The sequence below is a fragment of the Talpa occidentalis genome, unplaced genomic scaffold (assembly GCF_014898055.3).
Source record: "Talpa occidentalis isolate TD23 unplaced genomic scaffold, MPIMG_talOcc4v2.1 talOcc4.12, whole genome shotgun sequence".
Taxonomy (NCBI): Eukaryota; Metazoa; Chordata; class Mammalia; order Eulipotyphla; family Talpidae; genus Talpa; species Talpa occidentalis.
Window position 1 is genome coordinate 72,152,563 of NW_023601212.1, and position 25,197 is coordinate 72,177,759.

The 25,197-nt window shown below is 51.5% G+C and overlaps 1 protein-coding gene across 1 annotated transcript in view; it reads right to left on the reverse strand.

The window, feature by feature from the left end:
- The window catches only part of ELFN1 (extracellular leucine rich repeat and fibronectin type III domain containing 1), a 70,927-nt gene that overhangs the window by 16,728 nt on the left and 29,002 nt on the right, over positions 1-25,197 (reverse strand). The window contains exon 2 of the mRNA XM_037504491.2: positions 14,292-14,448. The gene's annotated coding sequence lies outside the window, so the exon portion shown is untranslated. The remainder of the gene's footprint in view (positions 1-14,291; positions 14,449-25,197) is intronic.

Genomic DNA, 25,197 nt, shown 5'->3' on the forward strand with positions numbered 1-25,197 from the left:
CCACAGCCCTTGTCCCTGGCCCCTGCATTCTCTCACGCCTTCATTCTCTCACTATTCTCTCCCCTGTTGGAAGAGGATGAAGTCAAGGGCTCACTCTGGGGTCACAGGAGCCTGATCTGTACCTTGATTCTGTCACTGGCCGTCTGTAACATGACCCTGGGAGAACGAAGTGCACGGCTCATGGAAAGAACCGATTACAGTTCCTGACTCAGCAAATGTGTGGCGTCCCCAGAAGACACAAGATGTCAAAACACAGGCCTCGTCCAGGGGTCAAAGGGCCCTCTGAGTCAGGGGCATTCTAGTGGCTCTGAGGCCCCAGAGCTGCTCCCAGGGAAGGGCCCCTACCTCACCTGAGCCTGGACCAGCAGGCCTGCCCTCTCTGGTCTGGGGCCTGGGCTGGGTTCCCAGCAAGCTCCTCCTCCAGCCACCCACTGGTCTGTTTTCAGGAGCAGGTGGGTGAAGAGGGCGCTTGAGGGACCTTCCCAGGCAGCCCTGGAGGCCAGAAGTGACTGACTCGGCAATGCTGGGGTTCCTTCTGCAGCAGCCCCCACCTAAATCCCCAAGATTCAGGGTCCTAGAGACCCCTGGTGTGGCGCAGGGCTGGGCGGGCCTGGAGCTGCGTGTGGCTGTGCCAAGCTTTCCAGCATATGTCTGAGTGAGAATTCAGCAGGTCCATATGCCGGCTGCTATAAATAGGTCTCCTCATTCAGGCTGCAAAGGGCCAAGGTGAGTAAAGCTAGAGAGGGAGGGGCTAGGCACCCTCTGATTGAGATGGGGGGGGCTTCACCAGAGGCCATGGTGCCCTGGGTCTCTACCCCCAGGCTGTGAGCAGGACCATTTTCAGGTGAGGGCTGCAGAGCTGGAAGGGAGTCAGGTCTGGGTGGGCTTGGGAGCCAACACTGAACAGGCTGGGGTCTGCTGGGGAAAGGGTGTGTGTATGTGTGACTGTGTGTGTGTGAGGGGGGGGGTGCAGCTGTATGTGTGTGACTACCTGCGAGTGTCTATGAGTGTGTGTGACTGTGTAAATGTGTGAGTGTTCCCAGACTCAGACCCCTGGACCAGAGGTCTCCACCTGCCCATCTCCTTCATCCTGGACATGTGTGCACACACACACGCGTGCACACGCGTTGCACACAAGTGTCTAATTATTGTTTCTCGGCAGCAGGAGCCGACAGCCGGAGCAGCTGGAGGACATTCAATTTCGGTGTAATTGACAACGCTGGAAGCCACCCAAGTGGGGTGTGAGGACGCGCTCTCTTTCATGGTGCTCCTCCCGGCTGAGTAAATGAACGGAAGGGCGTTTTGTGTTGTGTTCACACCACTCCTCCCCCATGCCAGCTCCGTCTGTCCGTCTGTCTATCGTCTGTGGGATGCAAGGCTCACAGATCACACGCCTGTCACTGTGGCGTGGGGGCTGCCTCTTCTTGCTCTGCTCACCACACCTCAGGGCCAGGTCCCACCACTGCAAGGCCCTGGGTAGGGGGGGGACCTCAGGAGGGGCAGTTCCCTTGTGGCCTAGAGAGTTTCTGCGGCCTCAGGTCACGGTCTGTACCCTGGGCTCATTCTCGCCCTGAGCATAGTGGCAGCTCTGCTGCCTGTAGGTGTTGGGGTGCCAGGGAAACCTGCCCCCAATCCTGGCCTCTACCCCCTTCTAGGGAACTCCAAGATCTCTTACAGATCTCCCATCCCAACCTGCCCTCAGCACCAGGATGGCCCCCTGCCATTTAGCAGGTGGTTCTGCCTCCTGGGGCTGAGTGGCTCATAGAGAGGGACTCAGCTGGGTCATGTCTGGCTATGGATGGGAGGCGACAGGCCAAATGCCAGCACAGGGCACTGTCCAGGTGTGAGGAGAGGGGATTAGGGCAGGCGGTGATGGTGACACCTGTCAGAACATGTAACGAGACCAACACTGGCCCTAGGGTGCTGAGGGGCAGGCAGGGAGGTGAATTTAAGGTGCAGGAGGCTGCGGGTTTGACCCTGACCTCAGGGAATAATACTGTGAGCTGGAGAGTCCACCAAGGAAAAGCAGGCTGGAGTGCCTGTCCTCTTGGACATGACTCCAGGGGACAGCCTGTAGCCTGGGCTTATCAAGCACATGCAAGACCTGGCACCACGCAGACATAAACAGGCTGCTCAGAGGCCGAGCACCTACAGGCTCATTCCTCACCTGTGAGCAGCAGCTTGAACAAATTCTAAGGGCCTGCAGGAAGGGGGCAGATGCCAAAGGTCTGAACCAGGATCCAAGGACTTCCTCCAGCTGGAATAATAGTTAAATCTATCTCAATGAATTACACAGGGCAAAGCCATATCAGGAGGGGTCATCAAAGAAGCCTGGATTCACATCACCCACAGGAAAAAGAAAGAGGCAAGAGCAGATTTAACAGGCAAAAATGGGAAGGTGACTTAGGCCGTCTTGATAGAGATGTTTTACCAGGCAGAATATGGGAGGTGATGAACCACTCTGTCCAGCACTACTCAGCCCACAGCCAAGGATTTGGCTCCAGACCTCAAGGCAGATGCTAAAGCTTACACTCACATAGCACCTACTATGCACTAGGTGCTCTGCTCCAGGTTTTACATCTATTGAGATATTCTATAATTACATGGATCCTGTGAAGTCAGTACTATTATCTTTTTTTTTTTTTTTTTTTGTGGGACCCTCGCCAGCAGCTGGGGAACGAACTGGCGCTGCAGAGGCTGTGGGTTGCCCCGCAGCCCAGCGCTCAACTGCTGCGCCACCAGGGGAGGCCCAGTGCTATTATCCATTTTACACAAGTCACAGAGAGGTTAAAAATGTGGCCGAGTCTCCACCTCTGCTTAGTGGTGGGCAGAGTTCAAACCTAGGCACTTTGGCCCCAGAGCCCCCATGTACAGCCACATGTCATGTGACCATATGCGTGGGCATGGATGTGTTTGCATGAGGCCAGGTCATCTGAGGAAAGGCTGGAGGGAATGGGGTGTTCAGTCAAGGGAAGGGACTTTGGGTACTTGCACATGGCAGAAGGGCAGGCCAGACTCCCACAGGCCCTGGAAGGACACCCCTGCCAACCCTCTTCATCTTTCCAGCAAATTCTCAGAGTCCACTAATGAGAGTTCAAGCCAGCACAACCTTGCTAGGGAACAAAGGGCAACATCTGGTGAAGGGAAGCAGTACCCCCAGGGCTGTGGCGAGGCCTGGAGGAAGCACATGGCTGGATGTGAGACGGCCGCCGAGAGCAGATGAAGGCACTGGCAGGCAGGGCTGAGCAGGCCCCTGCAGCACCAGGCCGCCAGTGCTCCAGACACGCTGCCGACACTACAGCGAGACGCCCAATGCCCTGCCTGCACCTATGGCTTCAACACACGCCAGACTGTGCTACAGGAGTCCCTGCAGACACAATGGAAGTGTGAAAGAAGGTGCGAGAATCACCATCACAAACTTTAGGGGAGTACTAACCTTGAGGGCAGGGGAGCACGAGGAAGTTCTGGAAACATGTTGACAATGTGACTGTATTGCACGCTACTGCAGTGCACACTTAAGTGTGAGGAAGATGCTCAGAGTTGTGTGAAGTCCTTTTACACTATTAAAAATTCAAAAAGAAAGGAGGGCTGGGACCCTAGAGGGGTGCATAGAAGCTTCAGATGGGGAGACTTGAACCCAAGACTGCCTCTCTAGGGCTCCCGACAGCACGGGCTGGGGGCTGGGACTAGTTTTAAGTTGGCAGGGGGAGCATTCAGGTATTCATGGTATTATTCTTCATACCTTTGGCTGTATTCAATAATTTATAATTAGTGAAATATTTATTAGAGATTTCTTAAATATTTGAGATGCCTTAAATATTTTATAATAAATTTTAAAATGTTTTGAAAAGGAAGAGGCTGCCGTGTAAGGCTGAGCTCCCTGTCACCAGAGGTGTGCAAAGAAAGGTGGGCGGTGGACCGCAGCGGTGCCTAACCCGGGAAAACCATCCCACTCACTGGTGAGCCCTTCACAGGTCCAGGACCCAGCTCTAGTCTCGCCAGCCAAGGATGGGGGTCCAACGTGTGTTTAAATGCCCACTGCCCTCGTTAGGCACCGTTTTGCTCTATGCCTGGTTTTCTCTGGCCTGCAGATCAGGCCCAGGATTGGGGGCATAAGGCTGTGGGTTTCCTACCACTGAGAAAAGGGTGATGTCTGCCAGCTCCACAAGTGAGCCCTGCAGCTACGTGCAGGTCACACATCTGACCGTGAGACACAAAGCTCCTGCACAGACAGAAACACCGAGAACCGTGGAGGGAGCAGAGAGCGGTCTGAGAACTCAGGGGAGTCCAGGATTGAGGGGGAACTGGAGCCTGGTCATCTCCTTTGCAGGCCCTCCCTATGCCACAGGCTTCACAGCTCTTGGTGGACAAGCCATGGGGCGAACAACAGGGCCTGGGGGCAGTCCCTCCCTGCGCTTGCCCTGCTCAGGCCTGGGCTTCAAACAGGCACAGAGGAGACACCTGATGGGCTAAGCATGGCAGGTACTACCTGGCACCTGCAAAGGGCCCCATGGGAGGTGAAGCCTCATGAGACGCTGAAGGCAGAGCTGGCTTTCAGGGTCTCGGGTAGAGCCCCGACCTGCCATGGTGCGTGGCCCATGCCCGTCCTCCTAGGTGGCGTTGGCTACCGAGAAGGTGCCTTCTCCTTTCCACACGCCACAAACCCAAGTGCTTGGTCCCTGCCCACAGCGTTAGGAGGAAATCAAGGTGGCAGAGGAAGTCCATGGCCCCAGCTGAAGACTAGGTGCCCTGCCCCTGGCTACTCCCGCCTTCTTCCCCACAGAGTAGAGATCCCACCTTCTACCCCACCGGGTAGAGATCCTCGGTGCTGTCCGGGCAAGCTGAGGCGAATGGGTGGGGGACAGGTGAGGGAGAGGTTCTGCTGGGGACAGCTTCAGGCTCAGGATGCTGCCACTGGCTAAGAGTCAGGGGCCCAGAGCATGTGGGGGACAAGGACACAGGAGCCCCCACCTCCCCAGGGGTTGGCTAAGCTTTGCCTGACCACAGTGCTGGTGGTCCTGACTTTACAGGTGATTTGGGGCCAATCCTGGGCCCCCGGCTGCGATGAGCCTCTGGCCCTGCTGTGTGCGTCTCCAGGAGCGCGGCCGTCCTGGCGCTGCCGGGAAGGACCGCGTCCTCGCAGACTGCGTCAGCCGCCCAGCCCCACGCGCGCCGCCCCAGCACGCCTGCAGGGTGACTTTGAACACCTCACTCTCTGAGCACCTGATTCTCACCTGCAAAATGAGGGTTGTAACTCCCACCCTGCCTGCTCGCTTCCAACAAACGGCGTTGGCATCCCTGCCATGCGCTGGGTGCTGGCTCACTGTGGAGACTGAGGAGGGCAAGACAGGGTGACCCCGGCCCTCTTTTATCAGTGCTGGTGGGGGTGAGGGGGAGACAGCACTTCAACTGGCTCGGGTGTGTGAGGTTAGGGAAGAGCGATTGCCAGGGAGGGAAAGCAGGCGTTTAACCTCCTCTGGTGGGTACCGGAGGGCTTCCGAAAGGGATCACATTGCTTTTTTGACAGTTTTTTAATTCATCCTCCTCTTTTCGCCTCCTCATCTGCCTCTTCCTCTGTTTTCCTGGCAACTTTAGAGGGGCCCTTCTGATAACATACTTTCTTTTTGACTTACATTTGCCAAAATCCTCCCCATACTTCATACTTCCAGGGATGCCCTTTGGTCTAGGGGTCACCATTAGCCATCCTGACTACGGCCTGGCAACATTTCTACCAGGACTTAAAGGAGAGAACGTGACCATACACAGGCAGTTGGGGGGCAGAGGAGAGGGGGAGAACAGAGTGTGGGAGAGCTAAGGAGACCCAGAGACCAGAACCGGGGCCGGGGGAGCTTTTGGAGGTAAAGGAACCTGGACTGGCCGGGCCTGCTGGAAGCCTTTGTCAAAGGCCCCACTGGGAACTTGGGATCTCACCTCAAGGGCAATGGGGAGTCACTGAAAGTTTACGAGGGAGGGGGTGTGATCACCCTGATGGCTGATGGAGAATGAAATCTTCCAGGACACGGAGATGAAGGCACTGAAGTGACTGAAGGAGAGATGAGAATATTCTGGACTGGATGAGGATGCCCTGTGCTAGAACCAGTTGTGCAGGAAAGGGAGAGAGACGGGTGATGCCAAGAGACATAGTGTGGACCCAATGAAATGCAGGCAAATGCACACAGAAGGACTAGAATGTTCAGGGCAGCACGATTCTAACAGCTCCAAATGGCCCAGCAACAATAATACACTATGGAAAAGCCATGCAAGGAAGACCTTGGCGTACGGTTACACTGAGCCGAATGCAGTGATGCAACAATAGGGTGAATGTCACGAGCACAACGCTGATCAAACCATTTACACAATGTTCCACTATGGGTTAAACTCTGGTTAGAGGAAGGCGGGTGGCTGCTCTTGGGGCAGTGACCGAGGGGCGTGTGTGGGGCTGCCTTTGGGCAGTAGTGGTGCTCCGTTTCTTCTGCTGGAGGCAAGGGTATGCCCAGCTTGAGCTAAAGATACTTGTACGTACACTTTTCTGTCTGTGTTGTACTCCAACCGAAGAGTCAGAAAGGAGCGAGAAAAGAGATCGGATCAGTGTAAGCTGGTGATACACTGGATGATGGGGAAGAGAAAGGAGTAAACACTGATGAACAATCAAAGGGCTAAAGTACAGGAACAGCCCAGAAGTAGGTTTGGAGACCCCAAAGGTGGTGGGAGTGAGAAGTTGTGCAGCCAGAGTCATGCCAAGTTTCAGCGTGGAGGACAGAGGACTCGGGAAGATTCCCCTGGCTGCAGAGCTCTGCACTCAGTAGAGAGGGCTGGGCACTGCTTGCAGGAAGATGTGGCTCACACCCAGCAAGCAACGGGCACAGAGGGAGATGGAGGCAGTCAGTACCAAGAGCAGAGAAGGGTAGTTTCCATACAGGTGTGATCCAGGTCATGAGTCCAGGTTCACGGGAAGCCTATGGAATAAGAGGAGCTGGAATCATTGTGATCCCTATTTTATAGATGGTTTTATAGATGATTGGGATTCAACACTGCACCCCTCGCTGACTTATTCACAGCACCTGGAAAAGAGGTCGTCTCAATGGGTATCAGATGAGGATCCACTGTACTAGAACGCGTCGTAGATGCTTGGTCTGGACTTTGGAGGCACAGAATACACCAGATAAGGGTGGGGTGGGGAGGGTCAAGACAAGCATTGCAGAACATCCAGGTGCTCATGCCATGGGCTCAGAACGCTCAGAGCAGAAGCTGACAGGGTTGGGGAAGGGAGCCAACTCTGGGTGATGGCCATCATCATGGAGTGTCCAGACTGGCCCCTGCATGAGGACGGGAACACTATACCAGGTCAGGTTGCCTGGCCTGACCTGTTGGTGGAGAGGAGGGAGGGGCAGCTTTCAGCACTGACTTTGCAGGCGGTCAGCACCCTGGACAGCCCTAGGCTTGCAGTCAGTGCTCTTAGAAGCAAAGATGGGGCAGCCCACGCACCAGGTCCTGGGACATCCTGTGCTCAGACCCACCGAACCCAAGCTCACAAAAGCCGTGGCCTCGGGAGGAGAAATTAGGAGTTCAAGATCGTGCTATCAAGGGTGTGATGGTGCCATTAATTTTTATGAGGCCTGGGGCCTCCGTGTCTCCAACCCGAAATTGGACAAGGGGATCCTGAGGTAGGATCGCGCCGCGTGTGAGAGTGATTCTTCGTACCACCTCATTTCCTCTGAAAGCTGTTCTGGTTTGGACACTAAATTGTACAGCCACCCTCTCTCCAGGGGCCCCTTCCATTCAAAATGGGATGATTTCCTCTTGCTTCCGAGCTTTGAGCAAGAGCAGGCTTTCTGCGCAGACCCAAGGGAGATCCTGGGAGTGCATGAGTGGCCCCCAGCTCCACTTCCCATCCACCCATCAGGCTGGCTGAGCTTGTCCCCAGACCCCCGTCTTCCCACAAGAGCCTGAGACCCCAGGACGCCCAAGAGGATGCATGCCGAGATCTCCTACTGCCCCCCAGGGCGCATTCTCCTCTTCCTCCTTTACTACCTAACCCCGACGCCTCCGTTGGAGCCATGTGAAGACCACAGGCTCTGGCTTACGACCAAGCTCTAGCCAGGGGGCTACGAGTGGAACTGAAGTGCACTCTGCTGAGTCACTCGCTCACAAAGAACAGGCACGCATGTTTCTTGCCCAGTTGGGAAACAGACGTGCTGGTGGGAGCAAGAGCAGCCGCTCTGGTCCCAGACACAGAAATCAAAGGTAAGGATGACAGAGTTGGCCTGTCCGGGGTCACTGACCACTGGACTTTTTGTGAACAAATAACCTGTATCTTATTTAGACTACCATATTTTGGGAGGGCTTTGTTCCAACCATTTGCCATCAGTAATTCAGATAAGGGCCTTCTCACTCAGGAGAGACTACTGGAGAGGGAGCTCAGCAAGATCTGGGGATGCTGCACCCCCACAAGCTTACCCCTGCCATGCCCCTCTCCTCCTTCCCCTCACCATAGTGTCAACCCCAGGTGCTTCCGATGCACTTGCCCCTGCCTGTGCCACTGTTCTTTTCATTACTTACATCTAGAAGTCCTGGCTACCCTTCCCCCTGGGAGGGCTGCTCTGACCTGTGCCGCCTCCTCTGAGCTCTAAATAGACCCCCCGTTCCTGTCTGGGGCAGCTGGGGCATGCAGAGCCATATCCCAGGCAGGCATGGACTCCCTTCGGCGAGTGCAGGGAGAGGGGCAGGGCCCCAGCTCCCCTGGACAGTGCTCGGCCGGGAGTACACAGGAGGAGCCCAGCACACACACACACTACCTGAACCCGTGCCTCCCCAGGGGTGTCAGTGTCAGCTAGCCGGCCTGACATCGTGACCCGCCGATGAGTGCACAGAACTTCAGTGCCAAACTGTAGGCAGCCAGGCTGGAGATATTCACGTGTTCAGGGTGAGGACCTGCCTGGAGCAGCCGGAACCTCCATGCGTGGCTGGGAGTACCCGACATCTGCTCACCACCCAGAGAGCAAGGCCACAAAATGGGCAAGTGTGAGTTGGATCCTCTAGGTGTGGCACCCAACCTGCCTCCCCCTCCGTTTCCAGCGGCAGTCCTATGGGTGAATCCCATCACTCAGGGGCATCCTGCAGACAAGCCCAGGCCTCCATGCAGTGGGTGCTCAGAGAACTTGTCCTCGCCCTTCCTCCATTCCCTCCCAAATGTCCTGGCAGAGAAGCAGCTCCAAGCTCTGGGCCGCATCCCGTCACATCAAATCATCACTACACAACAACAACCTGTCTGCTAGGCCCCCTCTAGCCCCGAGCCCCATGTTTCCTGCTACTCTAATCCCACTCTTGCTCCCAGTTGCCCCTTTACTTCATCCCATCCCCCCACAGCTGCCATGGACACAGCCTTGGCATTGGTGCCCCTCCCCCGACCCTTGCTTCCCTGACTCCTGACCCACGTGGCTGGTGGATTCACAGTTCACTGAGTGGGGTTGGAGACTGGGGCTGCAGCCTTGGCTTGGAGTCAGCAGGGCTGAGAAAACAGAGGAGAGGGCAATGAGATGCATATAACCCCCGCAGGGTCACACAGACATACGTGTTTATGCACACGTATGAACCCGGGCTCCATGAAGCAGGAGAGGGGAAGGAGGAAGGAAGGAGGTACAAGTGGGGTGCTCTCTTGCTGCCTCTTATTCTCTTCATCAGAGCATCCCAAAGCAGCTTCCATCACCCCATCATATTGATGAAGAACATAAGAGTCAAGGGATCAGCAATTGCACAGCTGATCAGCCATGGAGCCATATTTAATGTGGGACCTGTGGTGGGTTCCAAGGTGCCAAGGATGTCAAATGTCAGAGATGGGAGCAGGGGATGGTCTATGAGGGGAGGAGTTAAGAGGGAGTCAGGCTGACAGGCCAAGCCTGTGGCAGGATGGATGCAATAAGGCATGAAACTCAATACAGAAGCCCTAGTCTGAAGGAGAAGGGTCCCCAGGGCCTGCCCGGCTGGAGAGAGGCGCCAGAGGAAGGAGGTCCCCCAAGGTCCTGACCCCCCTGCTAATTAATCTAGATACACATTCCATGAGAAAATGGAAAGTCAAATTGAGACCACAGAGCTACAACAAGACCCCTGCAACTGCCCTAGCTAGCCTGCCTGGATAAAAATGTCCAGGAGGGATTTGGGGGGATTCACAGGAGAACGGGACCTAGGGGTCTAGAGAGGACTATGGGGAAAAGAAGGGGCTGCTCCCCATCCAGAGGAGCCCAGAAGTGGGCAGCTTTGTTCTGGCTGAGCTGGGCACTTGAATTTAGATACTCCTATAGGGCAAGAGGGCAACCTGGGTCTGTGGGGAGAGAAAAGGGGGTATGAGGCAGGGGCCACCCTGAGTTGGCCACTGTGGGCAGCAAGAGCCAGGTGTATAGTAGAGGAAGGAAAAGGGGTAGACCTAGGCTAGGGGAAGGGAATTCCTGGAGAATGGCCAGGGTCCAGGCCATGACTCATCTCATAAATGCCAGCCTGTGACCTTGTTTGTGAACACCACAAGAGCAGGGGTCTGCTGCCTGAAAAATCAGTAGGTACCAAGTAAATAGGTGACAAATAGAAACCAACCAGGAGGCAGTAGTAGACCACATGCAAGAGAACAGGGTCAGGTGCCTATTGTTATCTTCCCAATAACAAGGAACAGATTCAGTCAGCATAAACCTTTCTCTTCACACCCCTATTTTCCTGCCCAAGATGCAGATACAATGGCTGGAGGTACAGCAGCCATTTTGAGGTCATGAGGACAAACACTAAGCATGACAGAGCTGAAGTTATATGAAAGCTGGTTCACTGACAATTTACTTGGGCCTCCATCACTCCCACTGCTACCCCATGTGGGTTCAATCACACAGTAATCAGGTTGCTGGCTTGTGCAGCCAAATTCAATCCCTAGCTGACATAGCATAAAATAACGCTGAATAATTTTATTAGAAAGTTACTCTCAATTTAATTCTTTTCTGTGCTTCTTATTATATCAAAAGTCTTAGATCGGGGCTGGTAAGTCTTGAACACCTCTATACTTGCTGTTCTCCCTTTTTAATAAAGCGATAGAGGCCTTGGGCTCCGAATCTCCCCTGGGCTACAGCATCCAACTAGAATTTAATAACATTGCTTTGTTTCCAGTGAATTTATTTTTATGATTATGAATTCTATTTATGGCAAAGGAGGCTTGTTTTCCATTTGTAATAGTGCCATAAAACTTCCCTTTTAAATAAATGTATTTAAGGTATTTTTTTAGTGAATTTACTTAGAGGAGAAACAATAAGAACACAGTGAGAGGGAAAGTGGGGGTATGTGGGTGGCTACTGCCCCAACCCTGCGCTTCTACTGCTAGGTAGTCTGCCCTGGGCGTGGAGGTTGGGGGCAGGGGTAGGTCTGGGAGATTAAGGCCAGCCTTCCATGCACACTGGGACCTGAGCCTCCCTCACCTGTCTAGCCTAGAGCAATGGTGTGGATGGCTGGAATCCTGTGCTGGAAATTCCTGGAAGGTGAGGCCTCAAAGTCGTGGGCTGAGCAATCAGCAATGAGCTGTGGGCAGGGGTTTGAAGCTGTGCTAGTAACCAAGCCACTAACTCAAAGTCCCAGGTTCCTTCCAGCCTGTGTGAGGCCCAACTTCAAAAGTGGGGGCTCCAGGAGCCAGTGTGACCTTTTGCTAATTAGCTCAGGCTGTTGGTTCTGTAGCCGCCAGCTGATCTCTGGACAGCATCTCTAACTGCAGCCACAGCCTGTCACCATCAGCAGATAAATAACCCAGCTCCTTGGAGAGGTAGGGGAGGGGTGCCTGGGCAAGCTGGGGGTGGGAAAGGTGGGCTGAGAAGGTATACTGGGCGTCCTTGGGCAAGTCAGCAGCATGCCAAGCCAACTCTGCCAGGAAGAGTGACATCCCTGTTTCTTAGAGAAAGAAACTAAGGCGTGGGGGGCAGAGTGGTCTTACAAATGTGGGATGGGTTGGATTTTATATATAGTGCTTCTAATTCCATTAAAAGAGCCTCAGATTGGGGTTGCCAACTCCCAGGCCTCTATCCAACACACCTCCCATGGCACCCACAGGTCAGGTGTCTGTGACTCTGTCCCTGGTGCTGAACACACTGTGGCCAAGGACTGTTCCAGCAGGTCACCTGGGGTCATAGAAATACATAGAAGCCTCCTCTGAACTCTTAGTCATTGCTTCAGCAAAAGAACTTCTAGGGACAAGACCTCAGGAACAGGAAAAGGAGGAGGAGGAGGGAAGCAGGAACAGAAGTGAATAAAGTTCAACTCACAGACAAAATGTTCTATTTGGAAGGAATCTTGAAAACAATGCACCCAACCCCCAAGTTCCTAAAGAAGGCTTACTGCAATGTACATGCTCCAGCACCAGACCCTGTGGGAGCCATCTGCTATGCCACCTGCCTTCTTAGGTAGGCCTGGGCTGGGAAGCATCCCATGCATTCATTCAACAAACCTTCATTCAGCATCTGTCACCTGTCAGGTTCAGGAGGCTGTCAGAGTGGAACACGCAGCCTGGGCTTGAGTGAGAGAGAAGAATCAAATTGCATGGGCCACGTGAGAGCTGGAGGCAGGATGGGCATGGGGGCAAAGAGAGCACCCCCTAGGCTGCCGCGACCCTGGACAAGCTCGGGTGAGCCTGAACCTAACATTGGCTGGGCAGGACACGAATGTCTAGAAGGAAGGGAAGAACTAACACCAATCTAACAGCAAAGTACCAGAGACTCTGCAAGCACTTGCTTCATGCTCAGAGGGGGGGCGGCCCTTCACTATTTCTTGAGCGCCGCTGTAGGCCCAGGTTACTATCTCCACTTGACAGATAAAAAGTCAGGTCAAACATGGTGACTTTTCCAGTGTCTCACATCCAAAATTCAGCAGAGCATGATCTGTCCAACACCAAAGTCACTCCAAAGACAGATGGACTTACAAGAGAGGGTTCCAGGCAAAGGAGCCACAGTGAGCAATGGCACAGAGGTGGAACAGCCTAAGGCTGTCGCCACGAGTCCAGTTTTCCTGCACTGCCCTGCAAGCTCATGGCCATGGTCATCACCGCTGAATCAGCCCAGCCATGTCCAATAGTCCACGCTCCACCAAGACCTCTGAGACATCCTGCCCCCCACTAGCGCCAGCTCCACGGCCTGCTTTCCTTATCACACAGGCGAGTTCCACCTCGCTATTCCAGCGACACATGTGTGCGCCTGCCCACCTCAGGGTTTCTGCTCTTGCTGTCCCTCTGCCCAGAGCCCTTGCTTCCTCACTTCCTCATGGGGCTCTTCTCCATCCTCAGGCCTCCCCTCCACTGCACCACCCAGGGGAAGCTGAGGCACCATGTCACCAATAGAAAAAACAGGCCTTTGGATGTTCTGGGGGGCCTGTGACGAAAAGAGCCTCACAAATTCCCACATGCTTCGCTCTCATAGTCCATCAGACCTGGCAGAGCATAAGTTTGTCAGCCCCCTTAGATAAACACAATCTAAAACATAGATTCTCTAATGCCTGAACAGAGCTGGCAAGTACTTCACCGCAAAAACCCAAACCCTAAAAATCCAGGCTTTCTGAATGACATTCATTAGACCAATAGCACTTCCTGCAAGTTGGGAGACATTACAACCCAGCTCTGGAGACAAGGAAACTCCTAGACAATAGCATCTGGTCAAGTTAAGTGTGCTGACTCAGAGCCCCAGAACTGGGTGCAAGACCGAAGGCCTGGAGAAATCCATGGCACAGTTGACAAAAGAGGCATAACTGCAACTTCTCAAAGTGCTGAAGGAAACAACTGGTCCAGCTACAGATACTGATCAGCTGGAGGCGAGGCTCCCGGCAGCACAGCACAGCTGGGTCACTGGAACACTGATGCACTGGGATGGCAGCCTCCACCCTTTGGTCCCCCCAGGCGCTCCAGTCAGCATTTTAGATAATTTTTCCTGTTTTCAAATATATATATATATTGTGAATGACTATTAACATGCCACATCATACATACGATGGCTTTACATGCTAATGTACAGGATGGCTCTATTCCCATGAAGTGGTGATGAAACCATTTTAACCCACAAGGCTGCCCCTGACTCATCAGGGGAGCATATTGGATAGGCCCTGAGTCCCCAGGCCCCCAAGTTCCTCTTCTCAGATCCTTCAGCCTTTGCCCACTCTGTCGGATGGGACTTTTGTTTCCACAAAATAGCTGAATCAGACTCGTCTTCTTCCCAGCCTGTCCCGGGACCCCAGCATACCTTCCTGCCAGTGGCTATGAAGCAGTGAGCCCAATGAGCAACAGCACCCCTTACCTTGGGTCAGGGTCTGCCGATGACTGGGCGCATCTGAGAAACACAGGCCAGTGGGCTCCTCCCCGCAGGGGTCATGGACATCTCTCCCTTCCAGACACAGAGGAAGATCACAGGTCCAGATGGAGTGTAGGACAGACGGACACCAAGGCAGCTGCCACTGCATGGAGACAGAGAGGGGAGGTGGTGAGGCGCCTGGGGCCACGCAGCGGTGCGTCTCAGCTTCCGGAGGAGCCTGTCTTCCATCCACGTGGTGGCGTGGGCAGTGAGGACAAAGCCAGGCACAGGAGCTGGCAGAGGCAGGACAGCAACGGAAGTGCAGAGCCTGGAGGGCTGATGGTCACTGCTGCCGAGTCCAGCTCAAGCCACTCTGCCGTGACCCAGGGTGGGGGCCCCAGAGTTCTGGGATAGGCATATGGGGGGAACATTCAGGGCACCGTGCATCCACATCCCCTCTGTTCCCTGGACCTCAGTGAGAGGCAGAGCAAACACGCACAGCTGGCTAAGCAAGACCCTGGGCAAGTTAACCAGAGCAGTTCCCCCCAGCCAGGGCTTTCTCCCTGCAGGTACTCTCCTCCCGCCAAGACTCCAGACCATGCAGAAATCACATCAGGAAGGACAGGCCTCAGGCCCAGGGCCCAGATCTGATGTAATGAGTGTGTGACCTTGGGCAAGTCAATTTACAACTCAAGTCTTATCTGCCCACAGGGTTCAATCTATCATTCACTCATTCATTCATTCACTGGATCTACCCCAGAAACCCTGGCACTGGGTCTGTGCTAAGGATAGTCCATGCATCATCCTCTCCCATCACCCATTCACTGCAAGCAGGCACTTGACCCCCAATTTGCAGATAGGGAACTGAACAGGGCGCACACAGCGGAGCTGCAGAACTAAGACATGTTTGGACAAAGCCTGGCACCACGAAGCCACCTCCCTCTGCTGTGACTGAAGGGTCACAGTCCACAACCCAGGGCAGCAGCAGTGTCTCAGTGTGGGGGAGCCTGTCTCTGGATCTACAGGAGTTCCAGAAGCAAGATTGGGAGAGGAAAGGTTCTCTGGTACACCTTGTACCCCTGGAGACCAAGCAGTGGTTCTCAGGAGGCCTGGGTAGGTGGCAGGAAGGGTCGCCCATCTGGCTGCCTGTGCCCTGTCTGAACAGCATGCCCCCTTCCCCCCGCCCGGCACCAGGCCTGGAGAGGAAATTGAAAGGAACCTGTCGTGCACGGAAGTATGTGTGTGTGCAAATAGATGAGTGAGTGGCATGTAATTACCTAAAATTGTTGGTTAGAAGCGGATGTAAATAACCAAAAAATATGTGGGAAAGTGGGGGGAATGCTCATCAATTAGAGCTAATTACTTAACAGCTAATTGAAATAATAATGGACTGTATTTGAATATGCGAATGAAGCCGAACCAGTCTTAGAAAAGGTACTTGGAATGAAAAGGTACTTGGGAGCTCAGAGGCTCCCTCCCAAGTCTGGCCCTAAGGAGGCTTTGGGACTGAGATGCAGCCTAGGGACCAGGACACCAAACCCTTTGCCACCCCCAGCCCATTGCCACACCCCCGCCACTGCCCAGTCAGTGCTGTCTCTCCTCACTGTCCAGCTCCAGGTGCCCTTCTGATAACCCTTTCAGCCTTGCTGCCTGGGTCAGGAAGGAGGCCGTCTGAGCCAAGGACAGATGCTTCTCCTAGGCAAGTTCCAGAAGAGAGCGGGACTTCATGCTTGTTGAGTGCCCACTGCACACCCACCCAGCCTTGCCAAGAGTTCCAGATGGGTAAACAGAGCTCGGGACCACGCGCCACCCACTGCGGTCTCAGCCAGTACACAGGGGTTTAGTCGCTCTCAGACTTTCTAGCAAAGCAGTCCAGTGCCAAAACGAGCTCTGTGCCACCACACATGTGAGCAGAAGCCAGGGAGCTCTGTGGTCCCTCTGGGGCTGCAAGCGGGGCCTATGTTCTCACACCAAGGACACAGAACCCAATGCGGAGTTTTTCACTCTCCGCGAGCATGACCTGCAGAATGTCCATGTGCACATGTACACAATACACTCACATACGTGTGCACACAAAGAGCCACAGGTGCCCACACACAGGCACGAAACAAACACAGATGAACACATGCATGCAAGCCACCCACATACACAAGGACACACACTGCCCTCCACGCAGGCCCATTGGACATGGACATCCTGCCTGCCCCCAGCCAATCAGAGCTTGAACACAGCACAGTGTCTGTCCCTGAGCAGCTGATCATGTAATAGGGTGGTCCCCAGAAAAAGGGGACATTCCAGGTTCCCTGGCCCACCCAAGGCAGGGTGGAGCTGAGCAGGGAAGAAAAGAAGCTGGAGAGGAGACTGGGGAAGGAAGGAAGCAGGATGGAGCCAGAAGAGACCTGGAGGAGGCACATGGAGCAGAGAGACATGTGAAGAAGCTGCGCTGGCCTCTTGGTCTTGTTCTGGTTGTAACAGATGTGGGTGAGAGACCCGTGGGGAGATTAACAATGGCAGCTTTGATTTTGATTTTGCTGTTTTCTTTCCAGACTTGTCTGGCTGTTTCTGACCCTTTTCTGTGGGTCTCCTCTGGAAGGTGCTTTAGACTTGTGGCAGGCTTTGGGGCCTTACTTTGGGCCAACCCTGCTTGGGTGGATTTTTACCCACGAGGGGACGGGTAACTTTGGGTGCCTGACTTGGAAACTATATATTTTTTGTCTTTTCTGTATTACACACTAATTGTATTAAAGTTCCTTTCCATTAAAGGTCTATATGTTTTGTCTTGATGCAGCAGATGGCAGAACCTATTTAGAGACAGGTTTGGGATTTTTAGGGTATCCCTTTCCCTGCCCTGTAACAACCACAGAGGGGCTACCAGATGGTATGCAGCCCTGGGGTTTGAGGCCCACTCTGACCCACCTGCCTCTGGATAATACCTTTTTCTTTCCCCAGAGCACCACTTAGGAGCCACCTGGTAAGTCACCAGCCCCACTGACCCACAGGTCCTGGGGGAGCCTCTCTGGGCTGTGCTTCTTATAGGAATCAACCTGATCAAGTAACTGTAGGATGACACTTGAACTGCTGCTGGAAATCCATGGATCTGAACTGCCAGGCTCACCGTGAATTCACGGATCTGTGGGGAACAGTGTTCCAGTGACACAGACATGGTGAAACATGGGGACCCCTTGCCCTGGAGGCAGCATGGTGCAGACAGATCATGAGCTTTGGCTGAGCAGCTCCAGTAGGACTGGTAGGCAGGAGACTTTGAAAGCAAGGTATGTCCTATTCTGCCCACGGGTGCAGCAAGGCACCAGGAGCTCACTGGTGTGACCTCGATAAATGCAGGAATGCCATGCCTCAGGTTCACGCTGCATAGAACGAGATGGTGACCGCCAGGCTTGTCTGAACCCAGACACCTGAGCGCCTGGAAGGCTTAAAAGGCCCTACCCTGGAAAATGCACACACACGGTTAATTGTTGATATTTGGGGATCATCAGGACCCCCAAAGACCACCCACAGAATTTGTGTACATTTTACAGATGGAACACATAGGAATTTCAAAGATGGGAAACTGAGGTCCAATGACATCAATGGAATGTCACAGGGTCAGCTAACACTGGGGTTCCATCATAAGACAGGTATAAAGAGACTCCAAGAGGCAAGAAACTGGACCAGATCACTGGGGGTGGGGAGATGTGAAGCCCCCCTTCTAACATACCCACTGCATAGTCGGAAGGGGGCTCTATACCCCACCCTCATTCCACCCACATTCACCCCATTCACCCCACCATCTCCATCCCATCACCCTTATGCCACCCCAGCCTTTCCAGGTGCCTCAGGCAAGCGAAGGCAGCAGGTATAGGGGGTGCAACTCCCCGGGTCTTTGAGGTGGAGGTGGGAGGGGCACCCAACTCTTCCTTTCCCTTCCAGGAGGGAACAATTCATCAACTTGCAAAAGTCCGGGTGAAAGGGGTGGGAAAATGAAAGCGCCCAAAGTTGACATTTGCATTTCAAACACTTATATCAGCAAAACAAATAACAGTAATTATACCATTTGCATATTTTGTGCAATGATTGTTTAGCTAGGTGGGGAGGAGGGGCCCCTGCTGATGCCAGCAGCCCAGCCTCCCCACACAGCTGCACCACCAGCCTAGGCCAGGGGTGGAGGGGGACCCCAGGAGCTAGAAGGTGTCTGCCTCCTCTCTGGCTGATACCCCACTACCTGGGCCTGGCCTCACCCTATGAAATGTCAGCCCACCAATTTGTGAAGCGGGGTGCTTCAGATATACTCCCGACCTGCCAACCTCAGGCTGGGCCACTGGCTCCTCTGGGTTGGACCTTGGCTCCCCCACCCCCCTATCCTTTCTTATCTTCCAACACATCCCTTCCCTCCCCCCAACATGTGGTCACCACGGGACCTTTGCACCTGCCTGTATACCACCCCCACCCTCCCACCCCTGTCCTAGAAGGCTTCCTTCCAGAGCTACCACTGCTGACTTTCTCATCATTCAGATCCAGTACCAACGTCCCCTACTGATCATTCTGATGAACTTGGTCTGGGTCCAGGACCCAGGACTCTGCCAGGCCCAAGTTGGCCTTGAGCCCTGGTGGGCAGGGCTGACCCTCACAAGCCACTACATGGCATACAATGGGTCCTCAACAAATGGAGGTGCTCCCACTCATGTCCCCTGCCTTTCATTAGGCAGCATTTGCCTACACCTACTGTGCACTGGAGGGTTGGGGGGGCTGCAGGGTCCCTGCACTGACTTTGGTAGGTGCCCCTCTCACTCCACCTCAGTGAGCACTGGAGAGTTACACCCCCTACACCTGCTGATTTGGTAGGGGTGTCCTCCAGCTCAGAGGGGAACTGTAGGTAGAGTGGGATGGGAATGGGTGGAACGGCAGGAGGGCTAGCCTGTGTCCAGCTCACCCACGTCACTGCTTGGAATCTCAAAAGGACCCTTCCCCTGATATTACAGTAGGTGGAGCCTTCTGGGGGTCAGGGAGACCCATACTGGCTTTTGAGCTCACCTGGGCCTCTGGGTGGAAAGTTTTCATCCCTCTAGAGTCCCACTTAACTCCTCCGCATAAAGGGGTGAGAGGGGGTGACGGGCATGAGCAACACACTAGAGCTGACAGACCTTCCTCCCCCGGCCCGGAAGGCTCCAGGTGGGCCCGTATCACCCATGGGGGTTCAGCCCAGGGGACAGGTCCCATATCCCAGGCCTGGATGACACAGGTAGGCAAGTGCTGACCCCTGTGTACAGGCCAGATGGGCTCACCACCACTCCGGTAGGTAGCCGTGGTACGGAGCCACCCCCTCCTCCACTGCTCCTGGGCCTGGCTCCAACAAAGGACAAACGGTGAGGGTTGCCAGGGTGAGCTGAGACCCCTGGGGGTGGGCGAGCTGAAACCCAGCTGTGGCTGGGCAGAGCTCTGTGTGCACACTGTGTGAGAGTGTGTGGTGTGTGTAACGTGTGGTGTGCGTGAGTGAGTGTGGGGTGTGAGTGGCTTGTGTGGCATGTGAGCGTATGTGGTGTGTGTGTGTGTGTATGTGTGGTTTGTGCCCGTGTGGTGTGAATGCACGTGGCATATGTGCGGTATGAATGAGTATGTGTGGTGTGGTATGTGGGTGGTGTATGAGTGAGGGTGGTGTCAGTGTATGTGGTGTTTGAGCACATGTGGTGTGTGTAGCATATGTGTGGTGTATGGGGGTGTGTGGTGAGAGTGCCTGTGGTGTGTGAGTGTGTGGTGTGTAGGAGTATATGTGGTGTGTATGTGTGGCATGTGTGTATGGTGTGAGTGCATGTGGTATGTGTGTGTGGTGTGTGAATGTATTGTATGTGTGGTATGTGAGGGTGAGTGTGAATGTGTATGGTTTGTGTGGTGGGCCTACTGTCTCCATGTCTCTGTTGACTGCACATTAGAGTTCGTGTCTGCGAGTGCGCACTTGCATGTCTGTGTACTCATGTACAAAGCTGTGTGTGGGAGTGTGTGTGTGTGTGTGTGGCAGAGGTCTCTGGGCCAAAGCTGGTCCTTTTGTCCAAGTCAAGAGCCAAGAGACGAGTGCAGCGCAGTCTGAGGTGAGGCGGGGAAGGGACAAGTCTCCCCATCCTGTGGGAGCCTCACAGACTATCCTACCACTCCCTTGCCCCTTCCCCGCCACACCTGGGCCAGGGCCCTACCCAGACACCTAATAGGGAACCCCTATCCACAGAGATGCACCCCGCACCTCTCTAAACACCACATACTCTTCCCCAAAGCCCATGAGGCAGAAACTACTGTGTTATTATCCTGGGTTTCCAGATGGAGAAACTGAGGCTCAGACAAATGGTATCACTGGCCCAAGGTCACACAGATGAACCAGGATTTGCCAGGATTTGCTGAGCCCTTGCCTTTCACAGGATGTGAACTCCACAACACATGTTCTCCCCTGGTAACAGGGCAGATATCATAGTACCCCCATTCGGCAGATGAAGAAACTGAGTCCCAAACACACTAAGGAACTTGCCCAAGAACACACAGGCTATTGCCAACCTGCCAACAGCTCTTTGCTTTTGACTTAAAGTCAGGCAGAACAGCATGGGACTGTCCCTATGGGATGGTAATTACAACCCCTAGATCCCAGCTGGTTGCGCACAATACCATCTCCTCCTTCCTTTAATCTCTTCCCACTCAGCCTAGACGTGGGGAGCAGAGCCCTGAGACTTGGAAGTGCAAATGAGGCCCCTTCCTCTGGTAAACCCGAGCAGCAATTAACTCCTCGCTTCACACCCCACAGCCCCACAAATTCCAGATGGAGTAAACAGTTAAATATGAAATATTAAGCCATTAAAAAAAAAAGCTGGATGAAAACAGAATTCAATACTTATCAGTCCTCAGGAGGGAGACAGGCTTTCCAAGCTCCAGAGGAACAGAATAAATTGTAAAAGAAAAGAGAGGCAGGTTTGACCATATAAAACTATAAAGTAGGAACATAAAAAAATAGCAAAAAATAAGAGATATACAACACACAAGGAAAAATATTTGTGGCAAATGTGACAGAGAAATGATATCTTTATTATGTAAAGAACTCATTCAAATTGATTAGGGAAATGCCAGCAATATATAAACAAATGAATAAAGGAAGAGACACAAAAGAGAAAATACAGGTGGTTAACAATGATGTAGAACAGTGCTGAACCGCAGACTCAGGGAAATGCAAATTTTTTAAAATACCATTAGATACCATTTGGGCTCATCAAACAAGTGGTGATCTAAAAACAACATAGCAACAACAAATAATAACAAACACAAATACCCAGCGCTGGCGAGGCTTTGGTGAAATGGGCACAATTCTTTTGGAAAGCCATTGAGCAATACATATCAAAAGCTCTTAAATTGTGGATAGCTTATAGCAGACAATGGTGAGAACAAAATTTTTCCTTTGGGAACAAGAACAACACCAGAATGCCTGTTAACATTACCTCTACACAACATTGTACTAGTGATCTTAGTCACTTCAGTAAGACAAGAAAAAGAAATGACACCACTCCAGAGGGAGAAACAAAACTCCATTCACAGGTGATAGATTGTGTACATAAAATCCCAAAGAAAGTATATATGACAGTATTGGATAAGAGAAAGTTTAAGAGGATATTGGATAGAAAATCCAAATACAAATGCAGACTGGATTTCTACACATCTGCAGTGCATAGAAAATAAACATTTTTAACACTCCAACTTGATCTTTAGATTCAATGCAACTGAAATCCCAACAGATTTTCTTCTTTTTGTGGAACTTGACAAGCTGACTCTGAAATATATATGAAGAAAAGGATCAAGAATGACCCTCAGTACGAAGACTGGGTGGAGGGTTTTATTCTATCAGACAGTTGTATTTTGTTATATATTAATTTAATGGAAATAGTGTGCTCTTGGCACAATGTTAGACAAACAAGTTCATGGATGAAAACAGAAAACTCAGAAGCTAGCTTAAGAGTCAGTCATTTGGTAAATGAATGGTGAAAGGGGGGACTTTTCAATAAGTTAGATGTCTATATGGGAGAAAAACTAAATCAAACCCACTACCTCACACCACATGTAAAATCAATTCCAATTTGATTACAGACCCCAAAAACAATAAATAAAAATAAATAAATAAAACCAAGTTGATTACAAACCTAAGTGGGAAAAGAAGAACTATGTCTTTTCAGAATATGGAAAACATATATTGATGACCTGTGGATAGGAAAGGATTTCTTCCCATCCATCTGCCCATACATGAGCATATTGATAAACTTTACTACAGAAAAATGAAGAATTTCTGCTCTTAACAATATACTATAAAGTAAAAAAAAAAAAAAGCACAAGCCACAGATGTAAGAAGAAAGCTATTTTCTATCTATTCTGAGGGAATGTTAGCTCATTCAGACTCTGTGAACACCACCAATAAACTAATGAAAAAAACATACTTTAGTGATCAAGTGGGATGAGGTCTTGAAGAGGCATCACCAGCAAGGCCATCCAAATGGTCAGAAGAACACAACCAGAAAAGATGCTCAGTTTAATTTACTAGGGAAATTCTGATGAAATGCCAGTGCACACCCCCCAGATAGGCAAGCTTCCAGTTGAACCATATTTCATGTTGGAGAAGGTAAGAAGAAGACAGCTCCAACCCTTTGCTCTGGGGGCACAAGACTTTACCACCACACTGGGAAACTGTGAGGTTGGGGCAGCATTCTGAGGATGGCAAACCTCAGACTCACACATGTGCAAGAGAAGACATGCAATAAAGTTCATCACACCCCCAAGTCCATGAGCAACCCATAATCCAGCAATGGTACTGAGTTAGCACCAACACCCATAAAGAATGGATACATCTCCAAATAATGGAATGGGATCAGAAGAGACCTACATCTGCAATTTCATTTATGTAAAGTTCGAAAACAGACCAATCTAGAGTATACTGTTTGAGTATGGTGGTCACTGCGTTGGGGAACAAAAGAGAGGAGGGCTGTGATCAGGGTGGACACTCGGGAGGGCTGCCAGAGCTTGTGATGCTCTATGTTTTACCCTTCACAGTGGTTATTCAGATGTCCACACGGTTATTATTCTTTCCATTGTTCACTTATGGTTTTTCACTTTTCTATATATCATCTCATGATTAAAAAAAAAATCATAAGAGTGTGGGAGCAAATGGCCAACCTTCTGAGAACCTACCATAAGCAAGTAATTCCAAAGAGAGAAAAAAAATGTTTGGCCAAAGACTTCCATTGCTACTTAACACAGAAAAGAAAAAAAAATGGAAACAACTAAGTGTTCAATAACAGGAGAATAACTAAATCAATTGCCATACATGTGTAGTGAATATTGCATCATCATTTTAATAACACTGATGAATATTTTACAGCTTGGAAACTGCTCAAGATTAGTGAATGATCAAACCAAACAATTCTATTCCCAGATGGACAGAGAAACAAACATATATCCCCAAAACATATGTACAGAGTGTTCTTAGGAATGCTATTGAGAGCAGCCCAGACTGGAAATGACCTATCTGTCCAATGGGAGAAGGGACAGATTGGAATTATGTCCACACCTGGAATACTATATAGTGATGAAGATGGAGGATTAGATCTGCCGTCATACCCAATAACAAGGGCCAGTGAATCTGACAAATGAAACCAGCAAAAGCCAGAAACAAAAAGGCTGTAAGATGCATTTACACAATGTGCAAAAAATAGGTATAAATGTGCTGCCAGAAAGCAAAATTAGGGCTGTCCTTGGGAGGGGCATGTCCCAAAAGACCAGGAGGCGGCTTTGAGGAGTGGTTTTGTTTGGTCTCTTCACTTAGGTGCTGGCTACACTCTGTGAAAAAGTCACTAAACAGCAACTTAGGACTTGTGAATTTTTCTGCATGTAAGTTATACTTCAGTTTTTTTCTAAGTTTTTTTTTTAAAAAAGGGGATACCAATTTGGTAATAAACCCTCATCCTCAAAAAGAGACCAGAAAGATAATTCTCTGAAGTGCTGACTTACTCATCTTTGGATGATGGAACCATAGTTTATCTCCCCTCCTTAAACCATTTTCCTAAGGGGGGAGAAATAAAAAATATATATATCTCTTTTGAAATTAAAAAAGGGGTAATGTGTGATTATATATCTCTCTCTCTAAATGTCAAGCCAAATAAAAAGTGTTTGTGCTAATTAGCGTTCTGCGATCCAGGATGGTCTGATGCTTTCGTGTTGTGTGAAAACTCACGGCTGAAGCTAACAAAGGCGTGGACCCCTGAGCCCAGTCATTCCCCACCCCAGGAAGCTAATGTGCTAATTTGCTGAGCAAACTCATGGAGAGCTCAGAGGGTGGAACACAGGCAAAGAAAATTGCAGCAATAGGGAGGCAGAAATATTCAGAAGGCATTAACCTGACGAGTTGGATGTAAGAAACATAAATTTCATAAGTGCTTATTAAAAATATGAAAATGAGAGAAAATCTGCTTGTTTGCCTGAAATGAAATTTGAGGTTCCCTTGGACTCTAATTGGCTAAAAATTTGGTGAGATGTTCCAATGTAGACACAACATAAAAAAAGACATCTTGACAAATGTGAAATATCCAAAAGAGCCTGTTAACAGTTGTGTCAGGCAAGTCTGAAAATACTCGTAGACACAGGAATGAACTGTCACACTCACCTCCATTTATCCAGAGGAACAGGAATCTGCTCCTCTCTTAATATTGCCTAGGCCAGAGTTTCCAGGAAGCCTGGACCCCAGCCCAACTTTAACCATCCTGAGTACTTGTCTCTTTCCTCTCTTCCCACATCGGAGCTGACCTCTATTCTAGTGCTGCTAACACTGCTGCTGCTGCTGCTACTGGTGCTGCTACTGATGGTGATGATGCTGCTGGCCATGGCAATGGGGGTGATGATGGTGACT